The sequence below is a fragment of the Rhinoderma darwinii genome (assembly GCF_050947455.1).
Source record: "Rhinoderma darwinii isolate aRhiDar2 chromosome 5 unlocalized genomic scaffold, aRhiDar2.hap1 SUPER_5_unloc_17, whole genome shotgun sequence".
In the NCBI taxonomy this organism is placed as follows: Eukaryota; Metazoa; Chordata; class Amphibia; order Anura; family Rhinodermatidae; genus Rhinoderma; species Rhinoderma darwinii.
The window spans coordinates 455,531-474,477 of NW_027461773.1; the positions used below are offsets into that span (position 1 = coordinate 455,531).

Genomic DNA, 18,947 nt, shown 5'->3' on the forward strand with positions numbered 1-18,947 from the left:
GTCAGAAAGCTGGCTCTGGAATCCTGAGGGCTCCACTATGACACGTGCAAAGTTCCGTCTGAACTTTATATAAGACGGTGAGGCTCAGTCAGTCACTCAGTGTTGCCTGAGAGGGCAACACTGCAACAGCCGGCCGCCAGGCTGTCTTTTTTTTGCACAGCTAGTTGCCTCCAGGAGGCCACAAGAGGGAGACAAGGGACTGCAAAATGGAAAATAGGCATCCACCAACTTTACAGACAACTTCTCCTTGCTCCTACAACCTCCATCCTTGCACAGTTTGTTATTCTTCTAGGTAACATAGTAACAAATCCAAATTGCTGCTCTCTTTGTAGGCAAGCAAGGCTTTGTTGCAACTGCAATTCTTACTTCTTCTTGAAATGTAGGGACGACAGTACATTCCATCACATCCATCTAGTGTACACAGGTAGGTCCATTGTGGCGGGCAGGCGAGCGGGCGGGCTGCTTTATTGGCTGTTTGCTGTTCCCCTACTCCACTCCACTATTTGACTGTTGTGCTGCATCAATCAATCAATCAATCAATCAATCAATCAATCAATCAATCAATCAATCAATCAGTGGCTGGCTCAGGTGCAGCTCTTTAACTTACCTAAAAGAGAGGGCGGAGAGAAGACAAGGAAGGTGAATGAGGTGTTCCAATGTGAAATGCCGGAAACACAGAAACACAGACGACACACAACAAGAGGTGGCAATCTATTCATTAATTGCATTTAATCAATGAGCTCATTATCACTCATGCATTGTCCAACAGGTGTTGAAATAATGGGATTAAAAGGGGAGATCCCTTCAGAAAGACAGAAACAATAGCAAAGACAAAAAACACTTTTGGAATCTGCTTTTAGTCAACACATAAGGAAAGGGTGCACCGGTCCTGGAAATACTGCAATACCAGGTCAATGCGTGGAGTGGACAGAGCAAGCTCTATTTCCATCTCCCTGTTCTAAAAATCCATTTAATATATGGTCCCCAGATAGGGGACGTATCAGATATTAAACTGATAACAACAGATACTACACTTGATCTTAGCCAAAAGGCCGAGAAGCGATAACCCGAACGGGCCGCGCGTTGCCCGAGCCTGCCCGATACTGCTGTTCAGCCCTTGCAGCGATTCAGCCTACTTCTAGGCAATTCCATGGGGCCCTGCAGGCTCACACACTCACAGCTACACGGGAGGTGAATAAAGGCCGGAGAGGAAGCCAGACAGGATTTGCTTCTTTTGCTTGCACCACAATGCAGTGCTGAAAGAGGAGGAATCTACATAAAAACGCCTTCCTGGCAACGCCCAAATGCCCTGCTGCCATGCAGATAAACACTGGCAGCGGCAGCAAGTGCATGCCCACAGCCACCCCTTGTTCCTTCACACCTTGTATCAGCTGTAATCCAGTCCAGTCCAGTGCTGCCTGCTGAGCAGCACTGACCAACACTGCCTGGGCCCAGGCTTTTATCTCTGAGGCCCCATTATGATGTCAGAAAGCTGGCTCTGGAATCCTGAGGGCTCCACTATGACACGTGCAAAGTTCCGTCTGAACTTTATATAAGACGGTGAGGCTCAGTCAGTCACTCAGTGTTGCCTGAGAGGGCAACACTGCAACAGCCGGCCGCCAGGCTGTCTTTTTTTTGCACAGCTAGTTGCCTCCAGGAGGCCACAAGAGGGAGACAAGGGACTGCAAAATGGAAAATAGGCATCCACCAACTTTACAGACAACTTCTCCTTGCTCCTACAACCTCCATCCTTGCACAGTTTGTTATTCTTCTAGGTAACATAGTAACAAATCCAAATTGCTGCTCTCTTTGTAGGCAAGCAAGGCTTTGTTGCAACTGCAATTCTTACTTCTTCTTGAAATGTAGGGACGACAGTACATTCCATCACATCCATCTAGTGTACACAGGTAGGTTCATTGTGGCGGGCAGGCGAGCGGGCGGGCTGCTTTATTGGCTGTTTGCTGTTCCCCTACTCCACTCCACTATTTGACTGTTGTGCTGCATCAATCAATCAATCAATCAATCAATCAATCAATCAATCAATCAGTGGCTGGCTCAGGTGCAGCTCTTTAACTTACCTAAAAGGGAGGGCGGAGAGAAGACAAGGAAGGTGAATGAGGTGTTCCAATGTGAAATGCCGGAAACACAGAAACACAGACGACACACAACAAGAGGTGGCAATCTATTCATTAATTGCATTTAATCAATGAGCTCATTATCACTCATGCATTGTCCAACAGGTGTTGAAATAATGGGATTAAAAGGGGAGATCCCTTCAGAAAGACAGAAACAATAGCAAAGACAAAAAACACTTTTGGAATCTGCTTTTAGTCAACACATAAGGAAAGGGTGCACCGGTCCTGGAAATACTGCAATACCAGGTCAATGCGTGGAGTGGACAGAGCAAGCTCTATTTCCATCTCCCTGTTCTAAAAATGCATTTAATATATGGTCCCCAGATAGGGGACGTATCAGATATTAAACTGATAAGAACAGATACTACACTTGATCTTAGCCAAAAGGCCGAGAAGCGATAACCCGAACGGGCCGCGCGTTGCCCGAGCCTGCCCGATACTGCTGTTCAGCCCTTGCAGCGATTCAGCCTACTTCTAGGCAATTCCATGGGGCCCTGCAGGCTCACACACTCACAGCTACACGGGAGGTGAATAAAGGCCGGAGAGGAAGCCAGACAGGATTTGCTTCTTTTGCTTGCACCACAATGCAGTGCTGAAAGAGGAGGAATCTACATAAAAACGCCTTCCTGGCAACGCCCAAATGCCCTGCTGCCATGCAGATAAACACTGGCAGCGGCAGCAAGTGCATGCCCACAGCCACCCCTTGTTCCTTCACACCTTGTATCAGCTGTAATCCAGTCCAGTCCAGTGCTGCCTGCTGAGCAGCACTGACCAACACTGCCTGGGCCCAGGCTTTTATCTCTGAGGCCCCATTATGATGTCAGAAAGCTGGCTCTGGAATCCTGAGGGCTCCACTATGACACGTGCAAAGTTCCGTCTGAACTTTATATAAGACGGTGAGGCTCAGTCAGTCACTCAGTGTTGCCTGAGAGGGCAACACTGCAACAGCCGGCCGCCAGGCTGTCTTTTTTTTGCACAGCTAGTTGCCTCCAGGAGGCCACAAGAGGGAGACAAGGGACTGCAAAATGGAAAATAGGCATCCACCAACTTTACAGACAACTTCTCCTTGCTCCTACAACCTCCATCCTTGCACAGTTTGTTATTCTTCTAGGTAACATAGTAACAAATCCAAATTGCTGCTCTCTTTGTAGGCAAGCAAGGCTTTGTTGCAACTGCAATTCTTACTTCTTCTTGAAATGTAGGGACGACAGTACATTCCATCACATCCATCTAGTGTACACAGGTAGGTCCATTGTGGCGGGCAGGCGAGCGGGCGGGCTGCTTTATTGGCTGTTTGCTGTTCCCCTACTCCACTCCACTATTTGACTGTTGTGCTGCATCAATCAATCAATCAATCAATCAATCAATCAATCAATCAATCAATCAAGTGGCTGGCTCAGGTGCAGCTCTTTAACTTACCTAAAAGGGAGGGCGGAGAGAAGACAAGGAAGGTGAATGAGGTGTTCCAATGTGAAATGCCGGAAACACAGAAACACAGACGACACACAACAAGAGGTGGCAATCTATTCATTAATTGCATTTAATCAATGAGCTCATTATCACTCATGCATTGTCCAACAGGTGTTGAAATAATGGGATTAAAAGGGGAGATCCCTTCAGAAAGACAGAAACAATAGCAAAGACAAAAAACATTTTGGAATCTGCTTTTAGTCAACACATAAGGAAAGGGTGCACCGGTCCTGGAAATACTGCAATACCAGGTCAATGCGTGGAGTGGACAGAGCAAGCTCTATTTCCATCTCCCTGTTCTAAAAATCCATTTAATATATGGTCCCCAGATAGGGGACGTATCAGATATTAAACTGATAAGAACAGATACTACACTTGATCTTAGCCAAAAGGCCGAGAAGCGATAACCCGAACGGGCCGCGCGTTGCCCGAGCCTGCCCGATACTGCTGTTCAGCCCTTGCAGCGATTCAGCCTACTTCTAGGCAATTCCATGGGGCCCTGCAGGCTCACACACTCACAGCTACACGGGAGGTGAATAAAGGCCGGAGAGGAAGCCAGACAGGATTTGCTTCTTTTGCTTGCACCACAATGCAGTGCTGAAAGAGGAGGAATCTACATAAAAACGCCTTCCTGGCAACGCCCAAATGCCCTGCTGCCATGCAGATAAACACTGGCAGCGGCAGCAAGTGCATGCCCACAGCCACCCCTTGTTCCTTCACACCTTGTATCAGCTGTAATCCAGTCCAGTCCAGTGCTGCCTGCTGAGCAGCACTGACCAACACTGCCTGGGCCCAGGCTTTTATCTCTGAGGCCCCATTATGATGTCAGAAAGCTGGCTCTGGAATCCTGAGGGCTCCACTATGACACGTGCAAAGTTCCGTCTGAACTTTATATAAGACGGTGAGGCTCAGTCAGTCACTCAGTGTTGCCTGAGAGGGCAACACTGCAACAGCCGGCCGCCAGGCTGTCTTTTTTTTGCACAGCTAGTTGCCTCCAGGAGGCCACAAGAGGGAGACAAGGGACTGCAAAATGGAAAATAGGCATCCACCAACTTTACAGACAACTTCTCCTTGCTCCTACAACCTCCATCCTTGCACAGTTTGTTATTCTTCTAGGTAACATAGTAACAAATCCAAATTGCTGCTCTCTTTGTAGGCAAGCAAGGCTTTGTTGCAACTGCAATTCTTACTTCTTCTTGAAATGTAGGGACGACAGTACATTCCATCACATCCATCTAGTGTACACAGGTAGGTCCATTGTGGCGGGCAGGCGAGCGGGCGGGCTGCTTTATTGGCTGTTTGCTGTTCCCCTACTCCACTCCACTATTTGACTGTTGTGCTGCATCAATCAATCAATCAATCAATCAATCAATCAATCAATCAATCAATCAATCAATCAATCAATCAATCAGTGGCTGGCTCAGGTGCAGCTCTTTAACTTACCTAAAAGGGAGGGCGGAGAGAAGACAAGGAAGGTGAATGAGGTGTTCCAATGTGAAATGCCGGAAACACAGAAACACAGACGACACACAACAAGAGGTGGCAATCTATTCATTAATTGCATTTAATCAATGAGCTCATTATCACTCATGCATTGTCCAACAGGTGTTGAAATAATGGGATTAAAAGGGGAGATCCCTTCAGAAAGACAGAAACAATAGCAAAGACAAAAAACACTTTTGGAATCTGCTTTTAGTCAACACATAAGGAAAGGGTGCACCGGTCCTGGAAATACTGCAATACCAGGTCAATGCGTGGAGTGGACAGAGCAAGCTCTATTTCCATCTCCCTGTTCTAAAAATCCATTTAATATATGGTCCCCAGATAGGGGACGTATCAGATATTAAACTGATAAGAACAGATACTACACTTGATCTTAGCCAAAAGGCCGAGAAGCGATAACCCGAACGGGCCGCGCGTTGCCCGAGCCTGCCCGATACTGCTGTTCAGCCCTTGCAGCGATTCAGCCTACTTCTAGGCAATTCCATGGGGCCCTGCAGGCTCACACACTCACAGCTACACGGGAGGTGAATAAAGGCCGGAGAGGAAGCCAGACAGGATTTGCTTCTTTTGCTTGCACCACAATGCAGTGCTGAAAGAGGAGGAATCTACATAAAAACGCCTTCCTGGCAACGCCCAAATGCCCTGCTGCCATGCAGATAAACACTGGCAGCGGCAGCAAGTGCATGCCCACAGCCACCCCTTGTTCCTTCACACCTTGTATCAGCTGTAATCCAGTCCAGTCCAGTGCTGCCTGCTGAGCAGCACTGACCAACACTGCCTGGGCCCAGGCTTTTATCTCTGAGGCCCCATTATGATGTCAGAAAGCTGGCTCTGGAATCCTGAGGGCTCCACTATGACACGTGCAAAGTTCCGTCTGAACTTTATATAAGACGGTGAGGCTCAGTCAGTCACTCAGTGTTGCCTGAGAGGGCAACACTGCAACAGCCGGCCGCCAGGCTGTCTTTTTTTTGCACAGCTAGTTGCCTCCATGAGGCCACAAGAGGGAGACAAGGGACTGCAAAATGGAAAATAGGCATCCACCAACTTTACAGACAACTTCTCCTTGCTCCTACAACCTCCATCCTTGCACAGTTTGTTATTCTTCTAGGTAACATAGTAACAAATCCAAATTGCTGCTCTCTTTGTAGGCAAGCAAGGCTTTGTTGCAACTGCAATTCTTACTTCTTCTTGAAATGTAGGGACGACAGTACATTCCATCACATCCATCTAGTGTACACAGGTAGGTCCATTGTGGCGGGCAGGCGAGCGGGCGGGCTGCTTTATTGGCTGTTTGCTGTTCCCCTACTCCACTCCACTATTTGACTGTTGTGCTGCATCAATCAATCAATCAATCAATCAATCAATCAATCAATCAATCAATCAATCAATCAATCAGTGGCTGGCTCAGGTGCAGCTCTTTAACTTACCTAAAAGGGAGGGCGGAGAGAAGACAAGGAAGGTGAATGAGGTGTTCCAATGTGAAATGCCGGAAACACAGAAACACAGACGACACACAACAAGAGGTGGCAATCTATTCATTAATTGCATTTAATCAATGAGCTCATTATCACTCATGCATTGTCCAACAGGTGTTGAAATAATGGGATTAAAAGGGGAGATCCCTTCAGAAAGACAGAAACAATAGCAAAGACAAAAAACACTTTTGGAATCTGCTTTTAGTCAACACATAAGGAAAGGGTGCACCGGTCCTGGAAATACTGCAATACCAGGTCAATGCGTGGAGTGGACAGAGCAAGCTCTATTTCCATCTCCCTGTTCTAAAAATCCATTTAATATATGGTCCCCAGATAGGGGACGTATCAGATATTAAACTGATAAGAACAGATACTACACTTGATCTTAGCCAAAAGGCCGAGAAGCGATAACCCGAACGGGCCGCGCGTTGCCCGAGCCTGCCCGATACTGCTGTTCAGCCCTTGCAGCGATTCAGCCTACTTCTAGGCAATTCCATGGGGCCCTGCAGGCTCACACACTCACAGCTACACGGGAGGTGAATAAAGGCCGGAGAGGAAGCCAGACAGGATTTGCTTCTTTTGCTTGCACCACAATGCAGTGCTGAAAGAGGAGGAATCTACATAAAAACGCCTTCCTGGCAACGCCCAAATGCCCTGCTGCCATGCAGATAAACACTGGCAGCGGCAGCAAGTGCATGCCCACAGCCACCCCTTGTTCCTTCACACCTTGTATCAGCTGTAATCCAGTCCAGTCCAGTGCTGCCTGCTGAGCAGCACTGACCAACACTGCCTGGGCCCAGGCTTTTATCTCTGAGGCCCCATTATGATGTCAGAAAGCTGGCTCTGGAATCCTGAGGGCTCCACTATGACACGTGCAAAGTTCCGTCTGAACTTTATATAAGACGGTGAGGCTCAGTCAGTCACTCAGTGTTGCCTGAGAGGGCAACACTGCAACAGCCGGCCGCCAGGCTGTCTTTTTTTTGCACAGCTAGTTGCCTCCAGGAGGCCACAAGAGGGAGACAAGGGACTGCAAAATGGAAAATAGGCATCCACCAACTTTACAGACAACTTCTCCTTGCTCCTACAACCTCCATCCTTGCACAGTTTGTTATTCTTCTAGGTAACATAGTAACAAATCCAAATTGCTGCTCTCTTTGTAGGCAAGCAAGGCTTTGTTGCAACTGCAATTCTTACTTCTTCTTGAAATGTAGGGACGACAGTACATTCCATCACATCCATCTAGTGTACACAGGTAGGTCCATTGTGGCGGGCAGGCGAGCGGGCGGGCTGCTTTATTGGCTGTTTGCTGTTCCCCTACTCCACTCCACTATTTGACTGTTGTGCTGCATCAATCAATCAATCAATCAATCAATCAATCAATCAATCAATCAATCAGTGGCTGGCTCAGGTGCAGCTCTTTAACTTACCTAAAAGGGAGGGCGGAGAGAAGACAAGGAAGGTGAATGAGGTGTTCCAATGTGAAATGCCGGAAACACAGAAACACAGACGACACACAACAAGAGGTGGCAATCTATTCATTAATTGCATTTAATCAATGAGCTCATTATCACTCATGCATTGTCCAACAGGTGTTGAAATAATGGGATTAAAAGGGGAGATCCCTTCAGAAAGACAGAAACAATAGCAAAGACAAAAAACACTTTTGGAATCTGCTTTTAGTCAACACATAAGGAAAGGGTGCACCGGTCCTGGAAATACTGCAATACCAGGTCAATGCGTGGAGTGGACAGAGCAAGCTCTATTTCCATCTCCCTGTTCTAAAAATCCATTTAATATATGGTCCCCAGATAGGGGACGTATCAGATATTAAACTGATAAGAACAGATACTACACTTGATCTTAGCCAAAAGGCCGAGAAGCGATAACCCGAACGGGCCGCGCGTTGCCCGAGCCTGCCCGATACTGCTGTTCAGCCCTTGCAGCGATTCAGCCTACTTCTAGGCAATTCCATGGGGCCCTGCAGGCTCACACACTCACAGCTACACGGGAGGTGAATAAAGGCCGGAGAGGAAGCCAGACAGGATTTGCTTCTTTTGCTTGCACCACAATGCAGTGCTGAAAGAGGAGGAATCTACATAAAAACGCCTTCCTGGCAACGCCCAAATGCCCTGCTGCCATGCAGATAAACACTGGCAGCGGCAGCAAGTGCATGCCCACAGCCACCCCTTGTTCCTTCACACCTTGTATCAGCTGTAATCCAGTCCAGTCCAGTGCTGCCTGCTGAGCAGCACTGACCAACACTGCCTGGGCCCAGGCTTTTATCTCTGAGGCCCCATTATGATGTCAGAAAGCTGGCTCTGGAATCCTGAGGGCTCCACTATGACACGTGCAAAGTTCCGTCTGAACTTTATATAAGACGGTGAGGCTCAGTCAGTCACTCAGTGTTGCCTGAGAGGGCAACACTGCAACAGCCGGCCGCCAGGCTGTCTTTTTTTTGCACAGCTAGTTGCCTCCAGGAGGCCACAAGAGGGAGACAAGGGACTGCAAAATGGAAAATAGGCATCCACCAACTTTACAGACAACTTCTCCTTGCTCCTACAACCTCCATCCTTGCACAGTTTGTTATTCTTCTAGGTAACATAGTAACAAATCCAAATTGCTGCTCTCTTTGTAGGCAAGCAAGGCTTTGTTTCAACTGCAATTCTTACTTCTTCTTGAAATGTAGGGACGACAGTACATTCCATCACATCCATCTAGTGTACACAGGTAGGTCCATTGTGGCGGGCAGGCGAGCGGGCGGGCTGCTTTATTGGCTGTTTGCTGTTCCCCTACTCCACTCCACTATTTGACTGTTGTGCTGCATCAATCAATCAATCAATCAATCAATCAATCAATCAATCAATCAGTGGCTGGCTCAGGTGCAGCTCTTTAACTTACCTAAAAGGGAGGGCGGAGAGAAGACAAGGAAGGTGAATGAGGTGTTCCAATGTGAAATGCCGGAAACACAGAAACACAGACGACACACAACAAGAGGTGGCAATCTATTCATTAATTGCATTTAATCAATGAGCTCATTATCACTCATGCATTGTCCAACAGGTGTTGAAATAATGGGATTAAAAGGGGAGATCCCTTCAGAAAGACAGAAACAATAGCAAAGACAAAAAACACTTTTGGAATCTGCTTTTAGTCAACACATAAGGAAAGGGTGCACCGGTCCTGGAAATACTGCAATACCAGGTCAATGCGTGGAGTGGACAGAGCAAGCTCTATTTCCATCTCCCTGTTCTAAAAATCCATTTAATATATGGTCCCCAGATAGGGGACGTATCAGATATTAAACTGATAAGAACAGATACTACACTTGATCTTAGCCAAAAGGCCGAGAAGCGATAACCCGAACGGGCCGCGCGTTGCCCGAGCCTGCCCGATACTGCTGTTCAGCCCTTGCAGCGATTCAGCCTACTTCTAGGCAATTCCATGGGGCCCTGCAGGCTCACACACTCACAGCTACACGGGAGGTGAATAAAGGCCGGAGAGGAAGCCAGACAGGATTTGCTTCTTTTGCTTGCACCACAATGCAGTGCTGAAAGAGGAGGAATCTACATAAAAACGCCTTCCTGGCAACGCCCAAATGCCCTGCTGCCATGCAGATAAACACTGGCAGCGGCAGCAAGTGCATGCCCACAGCCACCCCTTGTTCCTTCACACCTTGTATCAGCTGTAATCCAGTCCAGTCCAGTGCTGCCTGCTGAGCAGCACTGACCAACACTGCCTGGGCCCAGGCTTTTATCTCTGAGGCCCCATTATGATGTCAGAAAGCTGGCTCTGGAATCCTGAGGGCTCCACTATGACACGTGCAAAGTTCCGTCTGAACTTTATATAAGACGGTGAGGCTCAGTCAGTCACTCAGTGTTGCCTGAGAGGGCAACACTGCAACAGCCGGCCGCCAGGCTGTCTTTTTTTTGCACAGCTAGTTGCCTCCAGGAGGCCACAAGAGGGAGACAAGGGACTGCAAAATGGAAAATAGGCATCCACCAACTTTACAGACAACTTCTCCTTGCTCCTACAACCTCCATCCTTGCACAGTTTGTTATTCTTCTAGGTAACATAGTAACAAATCCAAATTGCTGCTCTCTTTGTAGGCAAGCAAGGCTTTGTTGCAACTGCAATTCTTACTTCTTCTTGAAATGTAGGGACGACAGTACATTCCATCACATCCATCTAGTGTACACAGGTAGGTCCATTGTGGCGGGCAGGCGAGCGGGCGGGCTGCTTTATTGGCTGTTTGCTGTTCCCCTACTCCACTCCACTATTTGACTGTTGTGCTGCATCAATCAATCAATCAATCAATCAATCAATCAATCAATCAATCAATCAATCAATCAATCAATCAATCAGTGGCTGGCTCAGGTGCAGCTCTTTAACTTACCTAAAAGGGAGGGCGGAGAGAAGACAAGGAAGGTGAATGAGGTGTTCCAATGTGAAATGCCGGAAACACAGAAACACAGACGACACACAACAAGAGGTGGCAATCTATTCATTAATTGCATTTAATCAATGAGCTCATTATCACTCATGCATTGTCCAACAGGTGTTGAAATAATGGGATTAAAAGGGGAGATCCCTTCAGAAAGACAGAAACAATAGCAAAGACAAAAAACACTTTTGGAATCTGCTTTTAGTCAACACATAAGGAAAGGGTGCACCGGTCCTGGAAATACTGCAATACCAGGTCAATGCGTGGAGTGGACAGAGCAAGCTCTATTTCCATCTCCCTGTTCTAAAAATCCATTTAATATATGGTCCCCAGATAGGGGACGTATCAGATATTAAACTGATAAGAACAGATACTACACTTGATCTTAGCCAAAAGGCCGAGAAGCGATAACCCGAACGGGCCGCGCGTTGCCCGAGCCTGCCCGATACTGCTGTTCAGCCCTTGCAGCGATTCAGCCTACTTCTAGGCAATTCCATGGGGCCCTGCAGGCTCACACACTCACAGCTACACGGGAGGTGAATAAAGGCCGGAGAGGAAGCCAGACAGGATTTGCTTCTTTTGCTTGCACCACAATGCAGTGCTGAAAGAGGAGGAATCTACATAAAAACGCCTTCCTGGCAACGCCCAAATGCCCTGCTGCCATGCAGATAAACACTGGCAGCGGCAGCAAGTGCATGCCCACAGCCACCCCTTGTTCCTTCACACCTTGTATCAGCTGTAATCCAGTCCAGTCCAGTGCTGCCTGCTGAGCAGCACTGACCAACACTGCCTGGGCCCAGGCTTTTATCTCTGAGGCCCCATTATGATGTCAGAAAGCTGGCTCTGGAATCCTGAGGGCTCCACTATGACACGTGCAAAGTTCCGTCTGAACTTTATATAAGACGGTGAGGCTCAGTCAGTCACTCAGTGTTGCCTGAGAGGGCAACACTGCAACAGCCGGCCGCCAGGCTGTCTTTTTTTTGCACAGCTAGTTGCCTCCAGGAGGCCACAAGAGGGAGACAAGGGACTGCAAAATGGAAAATAGGCATCCACCAACTTTACAGACAACTTCTCCTTGCTCCTACAACCTCCATCCTTGCACAGTTTGTTATTCTTCTAGGTAACATAGTAACAAATCCAAATTGCTGCTCTCTTTGTAGGCAAGCAAGGCTTTGTTGCAACTGCAATTCTTACTTCTTCTTGAAATGTAGGGACGACAGTACATTCCATCACATCCATCTAGTGTACACAGGTAGGTCCATTGTGGCGGGCAGGCGAGCGGGCGGGCTGCTTTATTGGCTGTTTGCTGTTCCCCTACTCCACTCCACTATTTGACTGTTGTGCTGCATCAATCAATCAATCAATCAATCAATCAATCAATCAATCAATCAATCAATCAATCAGTGGCTGGCTCAGGTGCAGCTCTTTAACTTACCTAAAAGGGAGGGCGGAGAGAAGACAAGGAAGGTGAATGAGGTGTTCCAATGTGAAATGCCGGAAACACAGAAACACAGACGACACACAACAAGAGGTGGCAATCTATTCATTAATTGCATTTAATCAATGAGCTCATTATCACTCATGCATTGTCCAACAGGTGTTGAAATAATGGGATTAAAAGGGGAGATCCCTTCAGAAAGACAGAAACAATAGCAAAGACAAAAAACACTTTTGGAATCTGCTTTTAGTCAACACATAAGGAAAGGGTGCACCGGTCCTGGAAATACTGCAATACCAGGTCAATGCGTGGAGTGGACAGAGCAAGCTCTATTTCCATCTCCCTGTTCTAAAAATCCATTTAATATATGGTCCCCAGATAGGGGACGTATCAGATATTAAACTGATAAGAACAGATACTACACTTGATCTTAGCCAAAAGGCCGAGAAGCGATAACCCGAACGGGCCGCGCGTTGCCCGAGCCTGCCCGATACTGCTGTTCAGCCCTTGCAGCGATTCAGCCTACTTCTAGGCAATTCCATGGGGCCCTGCAGGCTCACACACTCACAGCTACACGGGAGGTGAATAAAGGCCGGAGAGGAAGCCAGACAGGATTTGCTTCTTTTGCTTGCACCACAATGCAGTGCTGAAAGAGGAGGAATCTACATAAAAACGCCTTCCTGGCAACGCCCAAATGCCCTGCTGCCATGCAGATAAACACTGGCAGCGGCAGCAAGTGCATGCCCACAGCCACCCCTTGTTCCTTCACACCTTGTATCAGCTGTAATCCAGTCCAGTCCAGTGCTGCCTGCTGAGCAGCACTGACCAACACTGCCTGGGCCCAGGCTTTTATCTCTGAGGCCCCATTATGATGTCAGAAAGCTGGCTCTGGAATCCTGAGGGCTCCACTATGACACGTGCAAAGTTCCGTCTGAACTTTATATAAGACGGTGAGGCTCAGTCAGTCACTCAGTGTTGCCTGAGAGGGCAACACTGCAACAGCCGGCCGCCAGGCTGTCTTTTTTTTGCACAGCTAGTTGCCTCCAGGAGGCCACAAGAGGGAGACAAGGGACTGCAAAATGGAAAATAGGCATCCACCAACTTTACAGACAACTTCTCCTTGCTCCTACAACCTCCATCCTTGCACAGTTTGTTATTCTTCTAGGTAACATAGTAACAAATCCAAATTGCTGCTCTCTTTGTAGGCAAGCAAGGCTTTGTTGCAACTGCAATTCTTACTTCTTCTTGAAATGTAGGGACGACAGTACATTCCATCACATCCATCTAGTGTACACAGGTAGGTCCATTGTGGCGGGCAGGCGAGCGGGCGGGCTGCTTTATTGGCTGTTTGCTGTTCCCCTACTCCACTCCACTATTTGACTGTTGTGCTGCATCAATCAATCAATCAATCAATCAATCAATCAATCAATCAGTGGCTGGCTCAGGTGCAGCTCTTTAACTTACCTAAAAGGGAGGGCGGAGAGAAGACAAGGAAGGTGAATGAGGTGTTCCAATGTGAAATGCCGGAAACACAGAAACACAGACGACACACAACAAGAGGTGGCAATCTATTCATTAATTGCATTTAATCAATGAGCTCATTATCACTCATGCATTGTCCAACAGGTGTTGAAATAATGGGATTAAAAGGGGAGATCCCTTCAGAAAGACAGAAACAATAGCAAAGACAAAAAACACTTTTGGAATCTGCTTTTAGTCAACACATAAGGAAAGGGTGCACCGGTCCTGGAAATACTGCAATACCAGGTCAATGCGTGGAGTGGACAGAGCAAGCTCTATTTCCATCTCCCTGTTCTAAAAATCCATTTAATATATGGTCCCCAGATAGGGGACGTATCAGATATTAAACTGATAAGAACAGATACTACACTTGATCTTAGCCAAAAGGCCGAGAAGCGATAACCCGAACGGGCCGCGCGTTGCCCGAGCCTGCCCGATACTGCTGTTCAGCCCTTGCAGCGATTCAGCCTACTTCTAGGCAATTCCATGGGGCCCTGCAGGCTCACACACTCACAGCTACACGGGAGGTGAATAAAGGCCGGAGAGGAAGCCAGACAGGATTTGCTTCTTTTGCTTGCACCACAATGCAGTGCTGAAAGAGGAGGAATCTACATAAAAACGCCTTCCTGGCAACGCCCAAATGCCCTGCTGCCATGCAGATAAACACTGGCAGCGGCAGCAAGTGCATGCCCACAGCCACCCCTTGTTCCTTCACACCTTGTATCAGCTGTAATCCAGTCCAGTCCAGTGCTGCCTGCTGAGCAGCACTGACCAACACTGCCTGGGCCCAGGCTTTTATCTCTGAGGCCCCATTATGATGTCAGAAAGCTGGCTCTGGAATCCTGAGGGCTCCACTATGACACGTGCAAAGTTCCGTCTGAACTTTATATAAGACGGTGAGGCTCAGTCAGTCACTCAGTGTTGCCTGAGAGGGCAACACTGCAACAGCCGGCCGCCAGGCTGTCTTTTTTTTGCACAGCTAGTTGCCTCCAGGAGGCCACAAGAGGGAGACAAGGGACTGCAAAATGGAAAATAGGCATCCACCAACTTTACAGACAACTTCTCCTTGCTCCTACAACCTCCATCCTTGCACAGTTTGTTATTCTTCTAGGTAACATAGTAACAAATCCAAATTGCTGCTCTCTTTGTAGGCAAGCAAGGCTTTGTTGCAACTGCAATTCTTACTTCTTCTTGAAATGTAGGGACGACAGTACATTCCATCACATCCATCTAGTGTACACAGGTAGGTCCATTGTGGCGGGCAGGCGAGCGGGCGGGCTGCTTTATTGGCTGTTTGCTGTTCCCCTACTCCACTCCACTATTTGACTGTTGTGCTGCATCAATCAATCAATCAATCAATCAATCAATCAGTGGCTGGCTCAGGTGCAGCTCTTTAACTTACCTAAAAGGGAGGGCGGAGAGAAGACAAGGAAGGTGAATGAGGTGTTCCAATGTGAAATGCCGGAAACACAGAAACACAGACGACACACAACAAGAGGTGGCAATCTATTCATTAATTGCATTTAATCAATGAGCTCATTATCACTCATGCATTGTCCAACAGGTGTTGAAATAATGGGATTAAAAGGGGAGATCCCTTCAGAAAGACAGAAACAATAGCAAAGACAAAAAACACTTTTGGAATCTGCTTTTAGTCAACACATAAGGAAAGGGTGCACCGGTCCTGGAAATACTGCAATACCAGGTCAATGCGTGGAGTGGACAGAGCAAGCTCTATTTCCATCTCCCTGTTCTAAAAATCCATTTAATATATGGTCCCCAGATAGGGGACGTATCAGATATTAAACTGATAAGAACAGATACTACACTTGATCTTAGCCAAAAGGCCGAGAAGCGATAACCCGAACGGGCCGCGCGTTGCCCGAGCCTGCCCGATACTGCTGTTCAGCCCTTGCAGCGATTCAGCCTACTTCTAGGCAATTCCATGGGGCCCTGCAGGCTCACACACTCACAGCTACACGGGAGGTGAATAAAGGCTGGAGAGGAAGCCAGACAGGATTTGCTTCTTTTGCTTGCACCACAATGCAGTGCTGAAAGAGGAGGAATCTACATAAAAACGCCTTCCTGGCAACGCCCAAATGCCCTGCTGCCATGCAGATAAACACTGGCAGCGGCAGCAAGTGCATGCCCACAGCCACCCCTTGTTCATTCACACCTTGTATCAGCTGTAATCCAGTCCAGTCCAGTGCTGCCTGCTGAGCAGCACTGACCAACACTGCCTGGGCCCAGGCTTTTATCTCTGAGGCCCCATTATGATGTCAGAAAGCTGGCTCTGGAATCCTGAGGGCTCCACTATGACACGTGCAAAGTTCCGTCTGAACTTTATATAAGACGGTGAGGCTCAGTCAGTCACTCAGTGTTGCCTGAGAGGGCAACACTGCAACAGCCGGCCGCCAGGCTGTCTTTTTTTTGCACAGCTAGTTGCCTCCAGGAGGCCACAAGAGGGAGACAAGGGACTGCAAAATGGAAAATAGGCATCCACCAACTTTACAGACAACTTCTCCTTGCTCCTACAACCTCCATCCTTGCACAGTTTGTTATTCTTCTAGGTAACATAGTAACAAATCCAAATTGCTGCTCTCTTTGTAGGCAAGCAAGGCTTTGTTGCAACTGCAATTCTTACTTCTTCTTGAAATGTAGGGACGACAGTACATTCCATCACATCCATCTAGTGTACACAGGTAGGTCCATTGTGGCGGGCAGGCGAGCGGGCGGGCTGCTTTATTGGCTGTTTGCTGTTCCCCTACTCCACTCCACTATTTGACTGTTGTGCTGCATCAATCAATCAATCAATCAATCAATCAATCAATCAATCAATCAATCAATCAGTGGCTGGCTCAGGTGCAGCTCTTTAACTTACCTAAAAGGGAGGGCGGAGAGAAGACAAGGAAGGTGAATGAGGTGTTCCAATGTGAAATGCCGGAAACACAGAAACACAGACGACACACAACAAGAGGTGGCAATCTATTCATTAATTGCATTTAATCAATGAGCTCATTATCACTCATGCATTGTACAACAGGTGTTGAAATAATGGGATTAAAAGGGGAGATCCCTTCAGAAAGACAGAAACAATAGCAAAGACAAAAAACACTTTTGGAATCTGCTTTTAGTCAACACATAAGGAAAGGGTGCACCGGTCCTGGAAATACTGCAATACCAGGTCAATGCGTGGAGTGGACAGAGCAAGCTCTATTTCCATCTCCCTGTTCTAAAAATCCATTTAATATATGGTCCCCAGATAGGGGACGTATCAGATATTAAACTGATAAGAACAGATACTACACTTGATCTTAGCCAAAAGGCCGAGAAGCGATAACCCGAACGGGCCGCGCGTTGCCCGAGCCTGCCCGATACTGCTGTTCAGCCCTTGCAGCGATTCAGCCTACTTCTAGGCAATTCCATGGGGCCCTGCAGGCTCACACACTCACAGCTACACGGGAGGTGAATAAAGGCCGGAGAGGAAGCCAGACAGGATTTGCTTCTTTTGCTTGCACCACAATGCAGTGCTGAAAGAGGAGGAATCTACATAAAAACGCCTTCCTGGCAACGCCCAAATGCCCTGCTGCCATGCAGATAAACACTGGCAGCGGCAGCAAGTGCATGCCCACAGCCACCCCTTGTTCCTTCACACCTTGTATCAGCTGTAATCCAGTCCAGTCCAGTGCTGCCTGCTGAGCAGCACTGACCAACACTGCCTGGGCCCAGGCTTTTATCTCTGAGGCCCCATTATGATGTCAGAAAGCTGGCTCTGGAATCCTGAGGGCTCCACTATGACACGTGCAAAGTTCCGTCTGAACTTTATATAAGACGGTGAGGCTCAGTCAGTCACTCAGTGTTGCCTGAGAGGGCAACACTGCAACAGCCGGCCGCCAGGCTGTCTTTTTTTTGCACAGCTAGTTGCCTCCAGGAGGCCACAAGAGGGAGACAAGGGACTGCAAAATGGAAAATAGGCATCCACCAACTTTACAGACAACTTCTCCTTGCTCCTACAACCTCCATCCTTGCACAGTTTGTTATTCTTCTAGGTAACATAGTAACAAATCCAAATTGCTGCTCTCTTTGTAGGCAAGCAAGGCTTTGTTGCAACTGCAATTCTTACTTCTTCTTGAAATGTAGGGACGACAGTACATTCCATCACATCCATCTAGTGTACACAGGTAGGTCCATTGTGGCGGGCAGGCGAGCGGGCGGGCTGCTTTATTGGCTGTTTGCTGTTCCCCTACTCCACTCCACTATTTGACTGTTGTGCTGCATCAATCAATCAATCAATCAATCAATCAATCAATCAATCAATCAATCAATCAGTGGCTGGCTCAGGTGCAGCTCTTTAACTTACCTAAAAGGGAGGGCGGAGAGAAGACAAGGAAGGTGAATGAGGTGTTCCAATGTGAAATGCCGGAAACACAGAAACACAGACGACACACAACAAGAGGTGGCAATCTATTCATTAATTGCATTTAATCAATGAGCTCATTATCACTCATGCATTGTCCAACAGGTGTTGAAATAATGGGATTAAAAGGGGAGATCCCTTCAGAAAGACAGAAACAATAGCAAAGACAAAAAACACTTTTGGAATCTGCTTTTAGTCAACACATAAGGAAAGGGTGCACCGGTCCTGGAAATACTGCAATACCAGGTCAATGCGTGGAGTGGACAGAGCAAGCTCTATTTCCATCTCCCTGTTCTAAAAATCCATTTAATATATGGTCCCCAGATAGGGGACGTATCAGATATTAAACTGATAAGAACAGATACTACACTTGATCTTAGCCAAAAGGCCGAGAAGCGATAACCCGAACGGGCCGCGCGTTGCCCGAGCCTGCCCGATACTGCTGTTCAGCCCTTGCAGCGATTCAGCCTACTTCTAGGCAATTCCATGGGGCCCTGCAGGCTCACACACTCACAGCTACACGGGAGGTGAATAAAGGCCGGAGAGG

The 18,947-nt window shown here is 47.7% G+C and overlaps 13 non-coding genes across 13 annotated transcripts; all 13 read right to left on the bottom strand.

The window, feature by feature from the left end:
* Nucleotides 1–873: 873 nt before the first annotated feature.
* On the bottom strand, nt 874–1,064 carry LOC142686441 (U2 spliceosomal RNA). Its single transcript, XR_012855788.1, has one exon. It is a non-coding gene; the product is annotated as a U2 spliceosomal RNA (small nuclear RNA).
* A 1,280-nt stretch (nt 1,065–2,344) lies between these two features.
* On the bottom strand, nt 2,345–2,535 carry LOC142686427 (U2 spliceosomal RNA). The gene has a single exon (XR_012855775.1). It is a non-coding gene; the product is annotated as a U2 spliceosomal RNA (small nuclear RNA).
* A 1,284-nt stretch (nt 2,536–3,819) lies between these two features.
* LOC142686327 (U2 spliceosomal RNA) lies at nt 3,820–4,010 on the bottom strand. The gene has a single exon (XR_012855684.1). It is a non-coding gene; the product is annotated as a U2 spliceosomal RNA (small nuclear RNA).
* Nucleotides 4,011–5,314: 1,304 nt separating this feature from the next.
* LOC142686328 (U2 spliceosomal RNA) lies at nt 5,315–5,505 on the bottom strand. Its single transcript, XR_012855685.1, has one exon. It is a non-coding gene; the product is annotated as a U2 spliceosomal RNA (small nuclear RNA).
* Nucleotides 5,506–6,801: 1,296 nt separating this feature from the next.
* Nucleotides 6,802–6,992, bottom strand: LOC142686329 (U2 spliceosomal RNA). Its single transcript, XR_012855686.1, has one exon. It is a non-coding gene; the product is annotated as a U2 spliceosomal RNA (small nuclear RNA).
* Nucleotides 6,993–8,276: 1,284 nt separating this feature from the next.
* LOC142686330 (U2 spliceosomal RNA) lies at nt 8,277–8,467 on the bottom strand. Its single transcript, XR_012855687.1, has one exon. It is a non-coding gene; the product is annotated as a U2 spliceosomal RNA (small nuclear RNA).
* Nucleotides 8,468–9,747: 1,280 nt separating this feature from the next.
* LOC142686331 (U2 spliceosomal RNA) lies at nt 9,748–9,938 on the bottom strand. The gene has a single exon (XR_012855688.1). It is a non-coding gene; the product is annotated as a U2 spliceosomal RNA (small nuclear RNA).
* A 1,304-nt stretch (nt 9,939–11,242) lies between these two features.
* Nucleotides 11,243–11,433, bottom strand: LOC142686332 (U2 spliceosomal RNA). Its single transcript, XR_012855689.1, has one exon. It is a non-coding gene; the product is annotated as a U2 spliceosomal RNA (small nuclear RNA).
* A 1,292-nt stretch (nt 11,434–12,725) lies between these two features.
* LOC142686334 (U2 spliceosomal RNA) lies at nt 12,726–12,916 on the bottom strand. Its single transcript, XR_012855690.1, has one exon. It is a non-coding gene; the product is annotated as a U2 spliceosomal RNA (small nuclear RNA).
* Nucleotides 12,917–14,192: 1,276 nt separating this feature from the next.
* On the bottom strand, nt 14,193–14,383 carry LOC142686335 (U2 spliceosomal RNA). Its single transcript, XR_012855691.1, has one exon. It is a non-coding gene; the product is annotated as a U2 spliceosomal RNA (small nuclear RNA).
* Nucleotides 14,384–15,651: 1,268 nt separating this feature from the next.
* On the bottom strand, nt 15,652–15,842 carry LOC142686337 (U2 spliceosomal RNA). Its single transcript, XR_012855693.1, has one exon. It is a non-coding gene; the product is annotated as a U2 spliceosomal RNA (small nuclear RNA).
* A 1,288-nt stretch (nt 15,843–17,130) lies between these two features.
* LOC142686338 (U2 spliceosomal RNA) lies at nt 17,131–17,321 on the bottom strand. The gene has a single exon (XR_012855694.1). It is a non-coding gene; the product is annotated as a U2 spliceosomal RNA (small nuclear RNA).
* Nucleotides 17,322–18,609: 1,288 nt separating this feature from the next.
* Nucleotides 18,610–18,800, bottom strand: LOC142686339 (U2 spliceosomal RNA). The gene has a single exon (XR_012855695.1). It is a non-coding gene; the product is annotated as a U2 spliceosomal RNA (small nuclear RNA).
* Nucleotides 18,801–18,947: the final 147 nt, after the last annotated feature.